The sequence below is a fragment of the Ranitomeya variabilis genome, chromosome 2 (assembly GCF_051348905.1).
Source record: "Ranitomeya variabilis isolate aRanVar5 chromosome 2, aRanVar5.hap1, whole genome shotgun sequence".
Taxonomy (NCBI): Eukaryota; Metazoa; Chordata; class Amphibia; order Anura; family Dendrobatidae; genus Ranitomeya; species Ranitomeya variabilis.
This window is the reverse complement of record NC_135233.1, coordinates 926,558,238-926,576,005: the sequence shown is the minus strand read 5'-3', so window position 1 is coordinate 926,576,005 and position 17,768 is coordinate 926,558,238. Positions and strand designations below refer to the sequence as shown.

General features: G+C 40.9%; 1 protein-coding gene across 1 annotated transcript in view; it reads left to right on the top strand.

Annotated features, from left to right (window-relative positions):
• Positions 1-4,448: 4,448 nt before the first annotated feature.
• OTOL1 (otolin 1) overlaps positions 4,449-17,768 on the top strand; it is a 55,855-nt gene continuing 42,535 nt past the window's right edge. The window contains exon 1 of the mRNA XM_077290633.1: positions 4,449-4,468. The gene's annotated coding sequence lies outside the window, so the exon portion shown is untranslated. The remainder of the gene's footprint in view (positions 4,469-17,768) is intronic.

Sequence of the window (17,768 nt, the reverse complement as noted above, 5' to 3'; positions counted from 1 at the left end):
CTACAACACACACATTACTATCAGGAGTATAATATCACTGGACAACCTCTTTAATCTAATTTTCATGGCCAACTAATTTAACTGTTCCTTTGTGCTTTACCTTTTTCAACTTTCTACTTGGTCTGTTGATGTGACTAGCGGAAATCAACAGTTGATATTTGTCTTCTTAAGGCTGACTAATCCTTGAGAAATTGGAAGGGTCAGGTCATCACATACAGATATTGGAGACATCTCTTCTTGACCCAATTTTCAGGATTGCTGCCAGGATACTCCAAAAATTATACCACATGTAACGAGATTGTTTGTTGTGGGACAATCACATGTGTGCTTCACCATAAATGAATTTTCAACATATTCTTTAGACTTTATTTTCATAGTAACCTATTACTTTGCCTTATCTGTAGCAGTGGTTTCATGTTTTAGCCTTGGCTAAAGGATTTCTATGTTTTACGACAGAGAAATCCCTTCCAGTTAGAAATTACTTCAGCACACATTCATATCTGTCTGACAGCAATGATCATGAGCTTCTGATTTTAAATTTGTTGACAATGAATTTTTAATAAACTCAGTAAAATTAACCAGTGCAGCCCAGGAGATCAGCTGTTGGCTAATGGGCTATAAGCAGCCCCTCTATATTTCTTTGGGGCCTAGGGAAGAATATAAGTGTTAAAGAAATTCTCTTGGTTCTTGTTTATCTAGTTTATTAGACAGCATTCATAAGGAAAAGAAACATATAAATGAAAACCAGCATCTTTTGCAGTATTAGTGGGCTTCTGCCAATGTAAACTGGCAATTTGGCTAGTATCAGAAAGCTCTATGCATTTTTACATGACGAACTGCATGTCTCTTCACTCCAGACCCTTTTTATTAGGAATTTTGCACTGATGTTTTGTTGGCAGATCATGGCAACAAAGTTTCCACATAATCATATTAATAATAATTTCATATTGGATTTCATAATCTATAATCTCTTTGCCACATGTGCCTTCATTTGGTAACACTTCGCTGTTTACCAGTACTGACATGGCTTGTAAATTGTATTTTACAATTTCTGACATGGGCCCACAAATTTTAAAATGTTAAGTGTATGACATCACACACACACACACACACACACACACACACACACACACACACACACACACACACACACACACACACACATATACAGGGTGGTCCAAATGTAGGTGGACAGTATGTGTAATGGGGTTATGAAGGGGGAGATTTATCAAACATGTTTTTTGGGGTTCAAAGTTCTCACCACACATCTATATAAGTTTCTTTGGGGGTCTAGTCTCCAAAATGGGGTCACTTGTGAGGGGTTACATCAGGGAACTTTGCCAACGCAACATGATGCCCGCAGTCCATTCCATCAAAGTCTGCATTCCAAAACGTCACTACTTCTCTTCCGAGCTCCAACGTGCGCCCAAACAGTAGTCCCCCCCCATATGGGTTATTGGAGTACTCAGGACAAACTGGACAACAACTTTTGGGGTCCACTTTCACCTTTTACCCTTGGGAAAATAAAAAAATTGTTGCTAAAAGATCATTTTTGTGACAAAAAAGTTAAATGTTCAATTTTTCCTTCCATGTTGCTTCTGCTGCTGTGAAACACCTGAAGGATTAATAAACTTCTTGAATGTGGTTTTGAGCACCTTGAGAGGTGCAGTTTTTAGAATGGTGTCACTTTTTGGGTATTTTCTGCCATATAGAACCCTAAAATTTACTTCAAATGGGAGGTGGTCCCTAAAAAATGGTTTTGTAAATTTTGTTGTAAAAATTAGAAATCGCTGGTCAAATTTTAACCCTTATAACGTCCTAACGAAAAAAAAAATTGTTTCCAAAATTGTGCTGATGTAAAGTAGACATGTGGAAAATGTTATTTAGTAACTATTTTGCGTCACATAGCTCTCTGGTTTAACAGAATAAAAATTCAAAATAAATAATAATAATAATAATAATAATAATAAATCAAAGTAAATGTTATTATTTTCTGTCCACCTACTTTTGGACCACCCTGTATATATATATATATATATATATATATATATATATATATATATTTATAAAACCTATTCCGTCACATAATACAAGTGCTATATACATAATACATATGTGATAATGACATTATATTGACATAATCAGTAGTGTGATATATTCCCAGACTACATCCCATTGAATACAAATGTAAAATCAACCTGCAAAGTCAATCAGCATTTTATTCAAATTCATGCTTCACAAAATAAAGGCAGAGGCATTGATTCGCGCACTGTGTCACTTTCTGGGCTTCTTGCTGTGCATTGGCTGAAATCTCTGCTGGAGTTCCACTAATCAGCTCAGTGATGCTCTCTGCCTAATCCTGACTGAATCATTAATTCTCAGATTTCTGGTTAAAAAACACCTGTCAACTGGATTTTGGAATGTTAGCTAAAGACATGGCAGTATTGGCACTTTGAAGCTAATTAAAATGATACATTTTTTCAAAAAATTCGTTTTGTCTGTAATGAGTCATGGTAGTTTTATGTAGTTTTATGAGGCACAGGTGCAGGGGGGCTGGACATTGCACTTGGGTCTCTGCTTGCCTGTCTGGGCATTATCTGCTCCCCCTCTTGCCTCCCATTCTATGACTGACGGGTTACTGCTTTTGACAATGACCTGCCTCCACTGGCCAAACATTTTCAAAGGCGTCATTTAGAAGTTACCCTAAGTGAGATTTTGGCCAGAGGAGGCAGGTCACTGAAAAAGCAGTGACAGGACAGAGGCAGGCTTCATCACACATTGCACAGCGCTCCTGTTCCCAAAATGTTTACTAATGGAGGAGAATGTAACCAGACCTTTTCATCACTCTCCTCCAATAGAAAAACATTGTGATTATGCCGGACTGATGAGAGCTCTACCAAAAGCGGAGAGGGAGGTGATCAGCTAACTTTAGCTTAGAAATCAATGGGCTGGAGAGATCTGACTGGGATATTAGAAGTTAACTCCTCACCTAGAATGGAACTACTGCACACACTTGGCCATGCACAGGTGATTGAACTCATTGGCAACAAGCTGTACACTATGTAAGACAAAAGCTCTCATTGCAGGAAAATGAAAGCAGAAAAAGCAAGTCAGTTACAAACTTGCTTATTTTCCTGCTGTCTAACCAACAAAGCAATTTGGTAACATAAAAATGCCCCTTTAACATATTGAAAACTGTTATTATTTTATTAAATTATGATAATCAAGGTACATTTTGCCCCAGTTGAGCTGGGAGCTGTCATTCTCCACAATTCCATTTATGTATTGATAATTTAATTTCTCTGGGAACACTTTTTTATTCTACCTCCATATTCTAACTTGTTTTGTGTATGAACTCTTGCACACTGTTAATTTAATTTCATATACATGATAACAGAACCAGGCAACATTTTTAACACAAGGGGGAGAAAAAGCAAGTACACCGAAGGGCAAAACGCGCGTCGGGGTTTGAGCTGGTGGATCCCACCCGGTGTCTCCTGTCCTGGTGCCCCGCATTGGTAAGCGCTGCTCCTTATATTTGTTACTTTGGTGCCATGAGGTACTTTTTACTCACTGGTAGTTTGGCACATTGACTTTTGGCAGCACTTTCCTCTCTGCAATTATACATGCTGGCTTCATGGACAGTTCACACCGGGGGACACCCATCCTTTTTAATCATCCTTGAGCACTTTATTTGATATTGTCTTTTGTATACTGTTTGCACTTTAAGCTTATTAAATGTAACTTAATAAAGTATTATGATTCTTTGATTACCTATACACTCCTGTTGTACTCCTTTTCTATAACTTCATATACATGTAGTCTAGATAAAGACTGTTATGTAAACAAGTATTTGGATAATTAATTATAATCACTTATTACCATTATATTACATAATATTCTTATAGGTGGGTGAGACTTTGGAGTAAGAATGAAAATCTTTTCTCTAGTTTGAGACAGCTGCTTCATGAGGTTTTGCCTTTTTCTACGTGAAAACTATGACACTATATAGAATAATGTTGGCCTTTCTTGGCCCAAGTGTTATTATAGTTTTTTGAATATTTTCAGTCTTTCTCTGCACTTTTTTAATTAATGATTGTATCTAATACAAGGGTTCTACAATCCCTATTGACATAATTGCATGCCTATAGTGACTCCTATTGTAGAACACATAGTAAGCGATATCTATTTTTTGTGAAGCAGATCATCTGTAGCACTAGGAGAAGGCAGAGTAGTGAATAGAAGAGCAGGGAGGAGTGCATTAGCATTGCCTCAGATTTCATCTTAATTTGTATTACCTTTAAAAGACTTGCCCAATCATTGGATGTGGTCGTCCACTCTGTAATCCATTGGCTCAAATAAGTATGACGGAAGCAATCAAATACAATTACTTCTTGGTAAATTCCATGATGGATATTCCAATGTTCCTTTCAAAAACTGTATTCATGGTAAAAAGCAAAGGCATAAGGTAAGACATACTGATGCTGCTGCTCAAGCCTTATTTTCTATCTAGCTTTCTAGTTTGTATGCTGTTGACTGATTTACATTTTGTTAGCAATAATATGGCATTGTAATAGACGCTGCTCTTGCTGCATCTAAAACATCTTCATTTCACACAATGTAATCCGTGACCAGCAAGTCTGAGCACAGTATTCAATAAGAGCACTCAGACCTTGACTGCAGGACTGGGAGATGTGAATACATCACAGGTTCTCCGAAGGACACTCATCCTCGGGACTGATCTCAATAGAAGCACTCGTAGTACGTAGACATGTACCATCATAGCATGTGTATGAGCTACTATAGAATCCTTCCATTTATGAGAGTCTCTTCACTAGGACATTGATTAGCTACGTCACCACAAAGATCTTCACTTCTGACTTTCTACATTAGAAATAATTATTTATGAATGGTGAATGCTTAACCTTTGATATGAAAAATAAGTGTAAATTGCACCAAGATAAAAAGTTATTACATAAGTGGGGCCTTTATAAGAAGTTACTAGAATCATTGTGTTATATCGTACTTAGTAGGTAAAAAAAAGTAGGGGGATTGTAAGGATTTTGTCCATCCTGAAGATTGATACTATATCAATAGCTCCTAAATATCTAATACACTGTGAGAGTCATTATCCTAATTTTTCACATCCCACATTCTATCAGCGTCTTAGTGACTTGGAGTCCCACAGTACCATACATGGTAGACCTGGCGTCCACAGACATTAACACTTATCTATTATTTAAGCTCAGGTCTAGAAATATTTATTACCTAGAAGCCACATGCAAAATTAACAAAGGAAATACAGTATTTAACAAGATTATTGGAAATATTTTGTTGTTGTGATGATTGAAATTCGTTATTATTGTAGGTTCAGATAAAAGAAAGGTTCAAAGTTTTCTAATGCAGCTTTTGGAGGACTTATTATTTTAATACTAAAGTGAGCTGTGTAATATAAAGTTGGATGTGTTAATAAAGCCGTACTTGTACTATTGCAGTACATCTGCGCTTCCAAACAATAGCCTCTTTTTAATTTTCAGCTGGTATGTGCCTAGCGTTTTGGTAATGGACCGGCTGTGAGCAGCTTTTAAACTGATACTTTGTCCTATTAAGTCTTAGAGTCCATACCCTTGGTAATTACCTGAGAAGCACATCATTTACAATGACAGGAATTGTTCTCAAGCCTTTCAGGGAATTTGAAGAAAAAAAAATGTACGGTAACTTCTAAAAGCAAAAAGTCAATGGGACAGGTTTCATTTTGTGATCCATCTGGGTCTTTAACTTTTGGAGAATGATACTCTACTGAACTGTTCTCAGATCCTGCCTGACTTCAGAGTCACCCTGATCTCTGGAGAATGACTGGCAGAGGCTTATCACAGCGTGTTCACTGCTGTAATATTGATCTCGAACACCATGCTTATTTGTTCATGTAAATGAAGGAACATTGTGTATCTTCAAAAGGACTGAAGTTCAAGAGTCTGTCATACCCAATGGATGTCTATTGGAAAATAAAGTTGTGCAGTTCTAATCATTGTAATATTTGTAGTAAAAGTACTTAAAGACCACATTTCCATCACCTAAGATAACATGTTATAACTTGGCTGGGGAAAGGGTATGTAGGCTACAATGGGTCAAGGTGAACAATAGAAGTAGTATACAATGAACATACAAACATTGTTTTATTGTACTATCGTAAGTCATCTCTAGCTAAAGAGCTAAAGACTCGTCATCGGACAGGAGTGTAGTGGGCTTCACACTGTTTCATTACTGAGATTTTATTGTAAATGAAAATAAAGCTAGAAAGTTTTAACTTTGGCTCTGGATTATCCTTGATTTCACCCACCAGAGTGCAATCCATGCTGTGAGATGAGCTAGTGTTTTCTCTTCAGCTCAGAACTAAACTAATCAAAAATATATGGGCAATATACAAGCCCCAAAATAGACTGTAAGAATAATATTCATGATTAATAATAGGTTATAATACTATTAATTTTAACTTTTTTTATGCAATTATGAAATAATTATTTTTAGAAGAAATATCAACCTTTATCCTCTTTTCATAGACATTTATAGAAATCAGTAAAAGGCTGCTGCTTATAGACTGCTGAAAGGCTGTAAAGCCAATTGTTTTATATTATATTAGTTTTTGTATTAGTGCCCTTTCTTTTACTATGACTAGTAATTGTCAAATATTTGAAAAACATATAACTGTAACAAAGCTGATATATATGTACTGAAAGAACAAAAAATACTCCTGGGGTGTAGGAATGTCAGTTTTCTTGATGTAAAAGATGTATTTGCTTTCAGACATGCAGTAAGACTTATAGCATTTAGTTCATTATAATTGCTACCAAGTATAATTGTGCTGCCAACATGGCCCGTAGCATAGTACTCAAATCACAAGCATTCCATTGAGTTACAATCCCGAATTAGGCTCACAAAAATGTTTTCCTTATCTAAAAAACATAAAAAATCTATAATACACCAATTGATCTAACCGTATGTTTTCAAAATTCAGATGAAAACGTGTTCACCCATAGGAAACCCGCGCAGACAAGAAGAAAAATTGCAAGCAGTATTAAGATGTCACCACTGGGTAGATTGAAAACCCATGTTAAAGAAAGACATTTTAGAAACCTTTAGGCCTTGTGCATAGCATTCCATATTTTGATGGCTCTAAGGGCACGTTCACATGTTGAGTATTTGTTCAGTATTTTACATCAGCATTTGTAAACCAAAACCAGGAATGGTAAAAAATGCAAAAGTAGTGAACATTAAAGCGAACCTATCAGCAGGATTTTGCCAAGTAAATTACAGGCATTGTCAGGTTGGAAGTGTTAAACTGATTAAAATGATACCGCTGGTGAAGAAATCCATCTTATGGTTCTTGTGTAATCAGTGTTAGAAGTTTTCAGTTAATGATATGCCTGCACTCTGGGGAGGGACTGTAGGCAGAGTCTTATTTTACTGCTCTAATCCAGAGAAACCAAGGAAAGACCTGCTCCGAAGCACAAACATGATGAGGAACATGTTTGTGCTTTGAGGCGGGCTTGTGGGCAGGCCTTTCCTTGGCCATACCAACCCTAACCCATCTCTTCAACCTATCACTAACAACTGGTGTCTTCCCCTCATGCTTAAACATGCTTTGATCACACCCATCTTCAAAAAGACCTCCCTTGACCCATCCTCTGTGTCTAGCTATTGCCCCGTATCACTTTTCCCTTTTGCCTCAAAACTACTGGAACACCATCTCTTTGTGGAACTGTCCTCTCACCTCTCCTCCTGCTCCCTCTTTGACCGCTTTCATTCTGGCTTCCAACTGCATCATTCAACTGAAACTGCACTGACTAAAGCCACCAATGACCTAATAACCAATCCAAGCGACAATAACTTGTCCCCCTCCTGGATCTGTCTTGTGCCTTTGACACAGTGGTCCATTCTCTCTTACTGCAGATTCTCTCATGTCTTGGCATCACATACCTAGCCCTATATTAGATTTCTTCACACCTAACAGACTGGACATTTAATGTCTTCGACTCATACACCACCTTTTCATCTCGCCCCCTATCTATCGTCGTTACCCAAGGTTCAGTTTTAGGATCCTGCTCTTCTTAATCTACACCTTCGGCTTAGGATAGCTCATAGAGTCCCACGGTTTTCAGAATCATCTCTATGCTGATAACAAAACAGATCTACTTATCTGGACCCTATACCATCTCTTTTCTAACCAGAATCCCACAATTTCTGTCAGCTATTTCATCAAAATTTCTAAAACTTAACAAGGATAAAACAGAATTTATCATTTTTCTCCTATCTCACTCAACCCCCCAACAGACCTATCCATCAAAGTCAATGGCTTCTCACTCTCCCTAGTCCCATAAGCTTGTGCCTCGGGGTAACCCTTGACTCTAATCTGTCCTTCAAACCACATATCCTAGCCCTTTCTATTTCCTGACTAGTGTTGAGCGATACCGTCCGATACTTGAAAGTATCGGTATCGGAAAGTATCGGCCGATACCGGCAAAGTATCGGATCTAATCCGATACCGATACCCAATACCAATACAAGTCAATGGGACTCAAGTATCGGACGGTATCCCTGATGGTTCCCAGGGTCTGAAGGAGAGGAAACTCTCCTTCAGGCCCTGGGATCCATATTAATGTGTAAAAGAAAGAATTAAAATAAAAAATATTGCTATACTCACCTCTCCGACGCAGCCTGGACCTTACCGAGGGAACTGGCAGCGTTCTTTGCTTAAAATGCGCGCGTTTACTGCCTTCCGTGACGTCACGGCTTGTGATTGGTCGCGTGCCGCCCATGTGGCCGCGACGCGACCAATCACAGCAAGCCGTGACGTAATTTTCAGGTCCTGAATGCAGAATTAGGCATTCAGGACCTGAAATTACGTCACGGCTTGCTGTGATTGGTCGCGTCGCGGTCACATGGGCGGCACGCAACCAATCACAAGCCGTGACGTAATTTTAAAATGCGCGCGTTTCCTGCCTCCCGTGACGTCACGGCTTGTGATTGGTCGCGTCGCCCATGTGACCGCGACGCGACCAATCACAAGCCGTAACGTAATTTTCAAATCCTGAATGCCTAGAATTAGGCATTCAGGACCTGAAAATTACGTCACGGCTTGCTGTGATTCGTCGCGTCGCGGCCACATGGGCGGCACGCGACCAATCACAAGCCGTGACATCACGGAAGGCAGTAAACGCGCGCATTTTAAGCAAAGAACGCTGCCGGTTCCCTCGGTAAGGTCCAGGCTGCGTCGGAGAGGTGAGTATAGAAATATTTTTTATTTTAATTCTTTCTTTTACACATTAATGTTGTTTCGATACCGATACCCGATACCACAAAAGTATCGGATCTCGGTATCGGAATTCCGATACCCGCAAGTATCGGCCGATACCCGATACTTGCGGTATCGGAATGCTCAACACTATTCCTGACAACTCCAATTCAAAATTTTTTCCCATCTTTGCACATTCTTAAATCAAGAATCTGCAAAAGCACTAGTGCATGCCCTCATCATCTCCCGCTTCGACTACTCAACTAGCAACCTCCTGCTCTGTTGCCTATCTTCCAACACTCTCACACCCCTCCAATTTATCTTAAACTCTGCTGCCTGGCTAATCCACCTGAACCTGAAGACCTACCTCTTATGACAAGCCTATAACTTGCAGTAACTCTTGTTCCACAATACTGCTGCATGACCAGCTCTACCCTCACCTCCTGTATACTACACCTAGGGCCACCTCCAGGTTTTTGTGGGCCCCGGGTCAAAGAGTCTCAGGGGGTCCCTTTAAAACATACCACTATTCATGATGCACATGTAAGAAGGAAAACCGGGCTGTGGGTACCTGTACTGAGCCAGGTCTGGAACTGTCGAGGTTGCGTCCCATGTTGCCTGGGGGAAGGAATAGAAAACCGGACAGATCACATGAATCAGGAAGAGGGTGTGTGTTTAAGCTGGAAAAAGAGCAAAAAGCGCATGAAGTGATAGTTAGTTTCCCTCTGGCAAAGACTGAGGCAGACAGGGTGTGTGCGCAGTGTGCTCCGGTCTTTGGGGAGCAGAGTCGCAACGGGCTGCAGCTGACCTCCGATGGGCATGGCATCGGAACTGTGAGCAGAGACAGGCCCGCAGGCTCAGTTAAGTTTAGGACCGTGCGCGTGCATAGAAGCGTGGGCTGTGTATGGGACCCAGCACTGCGGTCCCCCTTACTGACCTTCACATCAGACACTTCACCTGATACTGGGATTGTTGTAGCATCTGTGAATTTGACTGCACGAGGTCATGGACTATGTGCCCAACGGGTGAGACCATAGACCGCCCGTTGCCGCCAGAAGCTGGACCATGAGCTGAGGATCCCCATCTGAGGATATTTTGTCTGCTGTCACCAAGGAATACAACCCTCAGCCAGACATCTGCGGCTGAGGAGACCCCGGACACGATAAGTTTGCTGAGTGAACTGTTGCTAACTTTTTATTGCTTTTTGTGCCATTACCCTGTATCCATCCCCAGTTTAACTGTTTATCTCCCTGTGAGGAGTATCTTTACTATTAATTAAATTGTTAACCCTTGCTCTGCCTTCCTTGCATCACTGCATCCCGCAACCTGCTTACACACAGATACGGGAGAGAAATATAGGTATAGTACAATGACAAAGATTGCACTTACTTCTTACATTACATGAGAGATATCTATTATAAATTCTACAGTAGCTCAAAAGGGGATTAAAAACTTTTAATTTTAGACCAGACCGTATAGTCCTCCATACAGTATTATGGTCACCACATAGTCTTCCATACAGTATTATGGGCATCACATAGTCCTCCATACAGTATTATGGGCACCACATAGTCCCCCATACAGTATAATTAGTCCAATATATTGCTTCATACAGAATAATAGGCCTCATATAATGCTCCATACAGAATAATGGGTCTAATATAATGCTCCATACAGAATAACGGGCCTCATATAATGCTCCATACAGAATAATGGACCCCATATATTGCTCCATACAGTATGGGCCTTATATATTGCTCATGGACCCCATATAATGCTCAATGCAGAATAATGGTCCCAATATAGTGCTTCATACAGATTAATGGACCCCATATAATGTTCCACACAGAATAATGGACCCCATATATTGTTCCATACAGTATGGGCCTCATATATTGCTCCATACAGTATTGGCCCCATATATTGCTCCACACAGAAAATTCACTCCATATAATGCTCCATACAGAATAATGGACCCCATGTAATGCTCCATACGGAATAATGGACACCATATAATGCTACATAGAAATATAATGGACCCCATATAATGCTCCATACAGAATAATGGACCCGATGTAATGCTCCATACAGAATAATGGACCCCATGTAATGCTCCATACAGAAAGGGTCCCTAATAATCCTTGATACAGAATGGACCCCATATATTGCTCCATATAGTATGGACCTCATATATTGCTCCATACAGAATGGGCCCCATATATTGCTCCATACAGAATGGACCCTATATAATCCTTCATACAGAATGGACCCCATATAGTGCTTCCTACAGAATGGACCCCATATATTGCTCCATACAGTATGGACCCCATATATTGCTCTATACAGAATGGACACCATATATTGCTCCATACAGAATGGGCCCATATATTGCTCCATACAGAATGGACCCCATATAATGCTCCATACAGAATGGGCCCCATATAATGCTCCATACAGAATGGACTCCATATATTGCTCCATACCGAATGGACCCCATATAATGCTCCATACAGTATGGGCTCCATATAATGCTCCATACAGTATGAGCCCCATATAATGCTCCATACAGAATGGGCCCCATATAATGCTCCATACCGAATGGACCCCATGTATTGCTCCATACGGTATGGGACCAACATATTGCTCCACACATAAAAAATATGAAATACTCACCTCTACTCACTGACCACAGTTTCAGACTCCTCAGCCTCACCGTCTTCCGGCTCTCTGCACTGTGACTGCTCAAATCAGAGGGTGCACAGTAATGACTTCATCGGGCCCTCTGCCCTGTGATGTCAAAGAGTCAGGTGACATGAAAGACACTGGAGCTGTGCAGGAAGAGGGAGAGGTGCAGGAACAGGGAGAGGTAAATATTGCAAGTGGCGGGGCCCTAAGCAAGCGGGGAAGCCATACATGGCTCCCTGGACTCACGGGTCCCATAGTGTACCGGTCTCCCTGACAGAGAGTGGGACCCCTGCTTGCTCAGGGCCCCGGCACTTGCCAGGGTTCATAGGGTGGTGATGCCGGCCCTGTCCTCACCCATTCCTTTCAGACGTAGACTGTGAGCCCTCGCGGGCAGGGTCCTCTCTCCTCCTGTACCAGTCGGTATTATTATGCTTATCACTTTTCACATGTAAAGCGCCATGGAGTAAATGGTGCTAAAATTTAAAAAAAATTAGGAAGTGGTGAAGTGTTTCTATTACCGTATTTTGTGGTTTATAAGACAGTCCGGATCATAAGACGCATCCCAAATTTTGAGGAGAAAAATAAAAAAACCCTTTTTTTTAATAAAATGGTGGTGCTTCTTACAATCCAGGTGTCTTATTGCTTACCAGGGGTGGTGGTGCAGCGCCCCAGAGTCCTGGTCGTTGCAGTACTGATGCTCCGCTGCTAAGGGGGGCTATGGTACGTCTGATGGCACTGAAGGAGTTCACCTGACCAGGTATCACAGACACCAATACACTTCACAGTCTGGCCTCCAGGGGGAGCTAAGGGTGCTATGTATTAGGCCACTCCTCACAATCTGGTCAAACTGGGGGTTAGATAGGAAGTTAGTCAGAAGCTGACTGGGTTGGAACCAGGCAACATCCTGTGGCAAAGGGTGTTGCAGGGGAAGATTCAGGGGGGTCCCTGTCAGGGGTGGGATCCTGACAGAGGCCTAGCGAACAGAAAGAACGTTACGGGACCTCGCCTGCACCTCATCGCGGCGGTACCCCAAGAAAGGACTAGAAGCGAGGTTTATTGTGCTGAGTGAGAAACGAGATCAACGCAATAAGGAGAAACACCAGTAGGAGTCGTGCTGTAAGATGAGGCAACATCCTACTGAGGCGCGTAGCCGGTGGCCGGAAATGCCGAGGAAGTATTAAGCTCCAGGCCTTACTTCAAACCTACGGCAGGACAGTCAGTTCTAGGCGGGCTGTCTCACCCAAAATCACCTAAGCAGACACAGGGGGCAACATTTGGAGAGGGGCGACTCTAGGGTCCCGGAAGAGCTCTGAGTCTACCTGTCATACGGGTGCGTCCTAGCCATATCATCTGGGGGGACGAAGAAGAACATCATAATCGAGTTGTGAGGGAACTTCAGAAACAGACACAACAGTTGTGAGGACTATCCCGTAAGCACAGCAGGGAAGGACTACAACACACAAGCGCTAGAAGGTAGGCACAGATTTCCACCTGCAAAGGGAACTCTGGAGGTGCCATCGGACCGGCCGGACTCAGGTAGCCCGGTTAACCGTATTCCGGACTAAGTATCCTGAAGCCTTCAGTAAAGAGGTAAAGAGACTGCAACCTGGTGTCCTCGTTATTCGCTGCGACCTACATCGCACCACAACATCATCACATTCTCAACTTTCACTGGACGCCCCTCAGCAGGGTCACGGACCGGGCCTAGCCACCGTGACAACCCCAGAACTGAGACGTAGAGGCCCGGTACCGGGTACCCCTCGGCCCTGCGGCAGTGGGGGCGCTCCAGTGGCTGCGGTGAAGCGTGGTCCCAGGGTTGCTGCTGGTGTTTGGTGGTGCAGGCCGCAGTGGATCTGGGTCCCAGTGTTGCTGCTGGAGGAGGCTAGAGTGGCGCTGCTGGTATCCGGTGGTGCGGGGGCTCCACCAACATTTTGTGAAAGCCCAGAGCCCCTGCACTGTTTACTATGCGGTGGAATCCAGGAAAATGGCTGCCGGGGTGGCGCATGAGCAGATGGAGATCTTGGTGCCGAGATCTCCATCTGCATCTTCGCTGCATCTGCGGCCATTTTCCTGGAGACATCGCGTAGAGGCAGGCATGGATGGAGATCTCGGCTATCCTCCATCTGCGCCTAACCCCGGAAGAAGAATGACGGCCGTCATATGCTGCCGCTGCAGGGCTACCGCTTGCTACCGTACCACCACTGCTCGCCACCGTAACATCACTGCAGGAGCACCGCTTGCCACCGTACCACCACCACACACCGCAGGACCACAGCACCACCACCACCGCAACAGTGCCAGCTCCGGCCCCGCAGCATCGGTAAGAACAGTGTTCGGTTTAAAAGACGCACCCCCATTTTCCCCCTAATAATGGGGATCATAAACGTGCGTCTTATAATCCGAAAAATACGGTATACTTTTCCTATGACTGTTCCACTCCTAGTTATGTTTTACAAATGCTGAGGTAAAATACTGACCAAATACTCAACCTGTGAACGTGGCCTTACAGCAGTCAAAATATGGAATGCCTTAACGAAATCCATGGAAATCAACAATCAATTTCTCTGTTTTTCTACAGAGAAATTGCTTAGACAGTTATACATAATTTATCATAAATTATATATAATTGATCTGAGAAAAGTTGAACTTGAAGGTCATGTGTCTGTTATCACCTAAATAACTATACAACTAGGACACATAGCTATTATGCAACAGACCATGTAGAATTATGGCAACTATATAAAATCCTAAAGGTCCTATAAATAATTATATCAATGGTTGATCTTTTACACTTGAGGTAACCAAATATTGGGTCTTGTATAACTGGATGCTGATGACTTTTTCAGGCTCTGATAGGAATCAAAGTGAAAAGAAACCTATTAGAAAGAAAAGGAAAAAAATGATTGACACTGCTCTATAAAATGAGAGGAGAGGTTTGCTGAAGGCAGGAATTACAGAACATAATGCACTGATACTGAAACATGCAGTGTTTCACCCATGGTTCTGATATGAAGCTAATGTTTTTCAATTTTGATACGTGAAATAGAATGATTATTTCTACTCCCACTGGAATGAATACTGCATCTCAAAACTGAGCTAGGAAGGGTCACCGCATTCGCCTCTGCATTTTCTTACTGTGAGCGTCGTTCCATCTGGTTTCCATTTGCCATATTTGGATTATGCATCTTATGTTATTTCAACTATATTAAAGATTCTTAATAAAACTAAATGAATCATGTATGATGCATGACCCAAGCGTGAAAAATATAAATTCTATTACAAAACACATTTTGCATAAGAGGCTGCAAGAAAAGCAGATGATACAGCAAGTGCTAATTTCATGAACACAGAAATAAATGTGTTTGGACTGCTTTAAAAATGAAATGAGGAGCCATAGATATGGATTAGCGCTAGAACTATAAATAAGTGGGACGTCATCCTCAGGAGTTCAATATGTATAATGTAGGAATAAGTCATTTGTGCCTAAAATATAAGAAAGATACAATGCAGCATAAAGTTTATACATTGTTTATGTCTTTAAATGTTTTTGATTTATATACAATAGTGTGTGTAGGTTTGTGAACCCTTCAGAATGTTACATATATTGTATGCAGAATTATTAGGCAAGTAAGTATTTTGACCATATCATCATTTTTATACATCTTATCCAACTTTTAGCTATATAAACTTGAATGCTTATTGGATGAAGCAGATCAGGTGATGTGTATTTTGGCAATAAGGGAGGTGTGGTCTTAGGATACAAGACTTTTTATCAAGGTGTGCAGAATTATTAGGCGCCTCCTCAGTCAAAATGGGCCAAAAAAGAGATTTAACGGAGTTTGAAACTTCAAAAATTGTTACGAGTCTTACAGAGGGATTCAGCGCTTTTGAAATTGCTAAGATATTGGGTTGTGATCACAGAGTTATCAAATATTTTAGTGAAAATAGTCGACAGGTTCGCAAAAAACATGTTGAGCTAAAAAGACGCACATTAATGGGATCCTATCACTATGAAATGCAGTCCAAACTGCAGGCACCATGTTAAAGAGCAGCAGGAGCTGAGTAGATCAAAATAATTTTAGGAGAAAATATTCAACATAACCTGTGTATTAATGATTAAATCCTTTGATCTTTCTGAGAATTTCAATCCAGTGGGCCGTGACTGACAGCTATTTCTACATGCACTCTTATACAAAGAAAGCTGTCAGTCACTGGTAGGACGTGGAATAGTTACAACTAGCACACTCCAATGTGATTTCTACATCACTGCCCACTGACAAAGACATGAACAGTCTATAATTTGAAGGGTAGGTTAATTTTAACATTGAGAGATAGAATATCAAAAATAAAATCCAGAAAATCACTTTTTATAAATTATATAAATTTATTTGCATCTTGCAGTGAGAAATACGTATTTGATCCCCTACCAAACATTAAGAGTTCTGGCTCCTACAGACCAGTTAGATGCTCCTAATCAAAAGGTGAACAGATGGACTCTACGTGCCTGGTTCCCACCGTGAAGCATGGAGGAGGAGGTGTGATGGTGTGGGGGTGCTTTGCTGGTGACACTGTTGGGGATTTATTCAAAATTGAAGGCATACTGAACCAGCATTGCTACTACAGCATCTTGCAGCGGCATGCTATTCCATCCGGTTTGCATTTAGTTGGACCATCATTTATTTTTCAACAGGACAATGACCCCAAACACACCTCCAGGCTGTGTAAGGGCTATTTGAACAAGAAGGAGAGTGATGGGGTGCTACACCAGATGACCTGGCCTCCACAGTCACCAGACCTGAACCCAATCGAGATGGTTTGGGGTGAGCTGGACCGCTGAGTGAAGGCAAAAGGGCCAACAAGTGCTAAGCATCATCTTCAAGATTGTTAGAAGACCATTTCCGGTGACTACCTCTTGAAGCTCATCAATAGAATGCCAAGAGTGTGCAAAGCAGTCATGAAAGCAAAAGGTGGCTACTTTGAAGAACCTAGAATATAAGACATATTTTCAGTTGTTTCACACTTTTTTGTTAAGTATATAATTCCACATGTGTTAATTCATAGTTTTGATGCCTTCAATGTGAATTTACAATTTTCATAGTCATGAAAATGCAGAAAAATCTTTTAATGAGAAGGTGTGTCCAAACTTTTGGTCTGTACTGTATATCTATCTATCTATCTATATCTATCTATCTATCTATCTATCTATCTATCTATCTATACATACTGTACATATACACACATAATAAGAGCAGATACTGAGAATTACACAGTGTATACAAGACAGTATATATAAAAGAAGTATACACAGCTCCACAATATATACTGTGTTAAGGATTAAAGAGCAGAGCTGTGTATATAGTATATAGCGTAGAGATGGGACAGTGTATATAGTGTGGATTCCACACTATATACTATATACACAGCAACATACTATATAAAAATATGTACATTATATACTATACATATATATATAATTAAAGAACATTTGGCAGCACTACCATATATATGCACAACTCTACATTATACACTATATTAAGACAGCATTATACCATAATACTATATACTATATTATATTATCACCTATACAATGTATATACAGCAGAGTCACAGTATCACCTATATACTGTAATGGATATTGACTGCTGTATATATATTATTTAGGTGATACTGTGATTATACACAGATTTAGTAATCAGTATCACCTATACATTTATACACAGCGATCTATATACAGTATACAGATGGTACTGCAAGTGCTGTGTGTACAGAAAACAAAGTTTCCATATTGGGA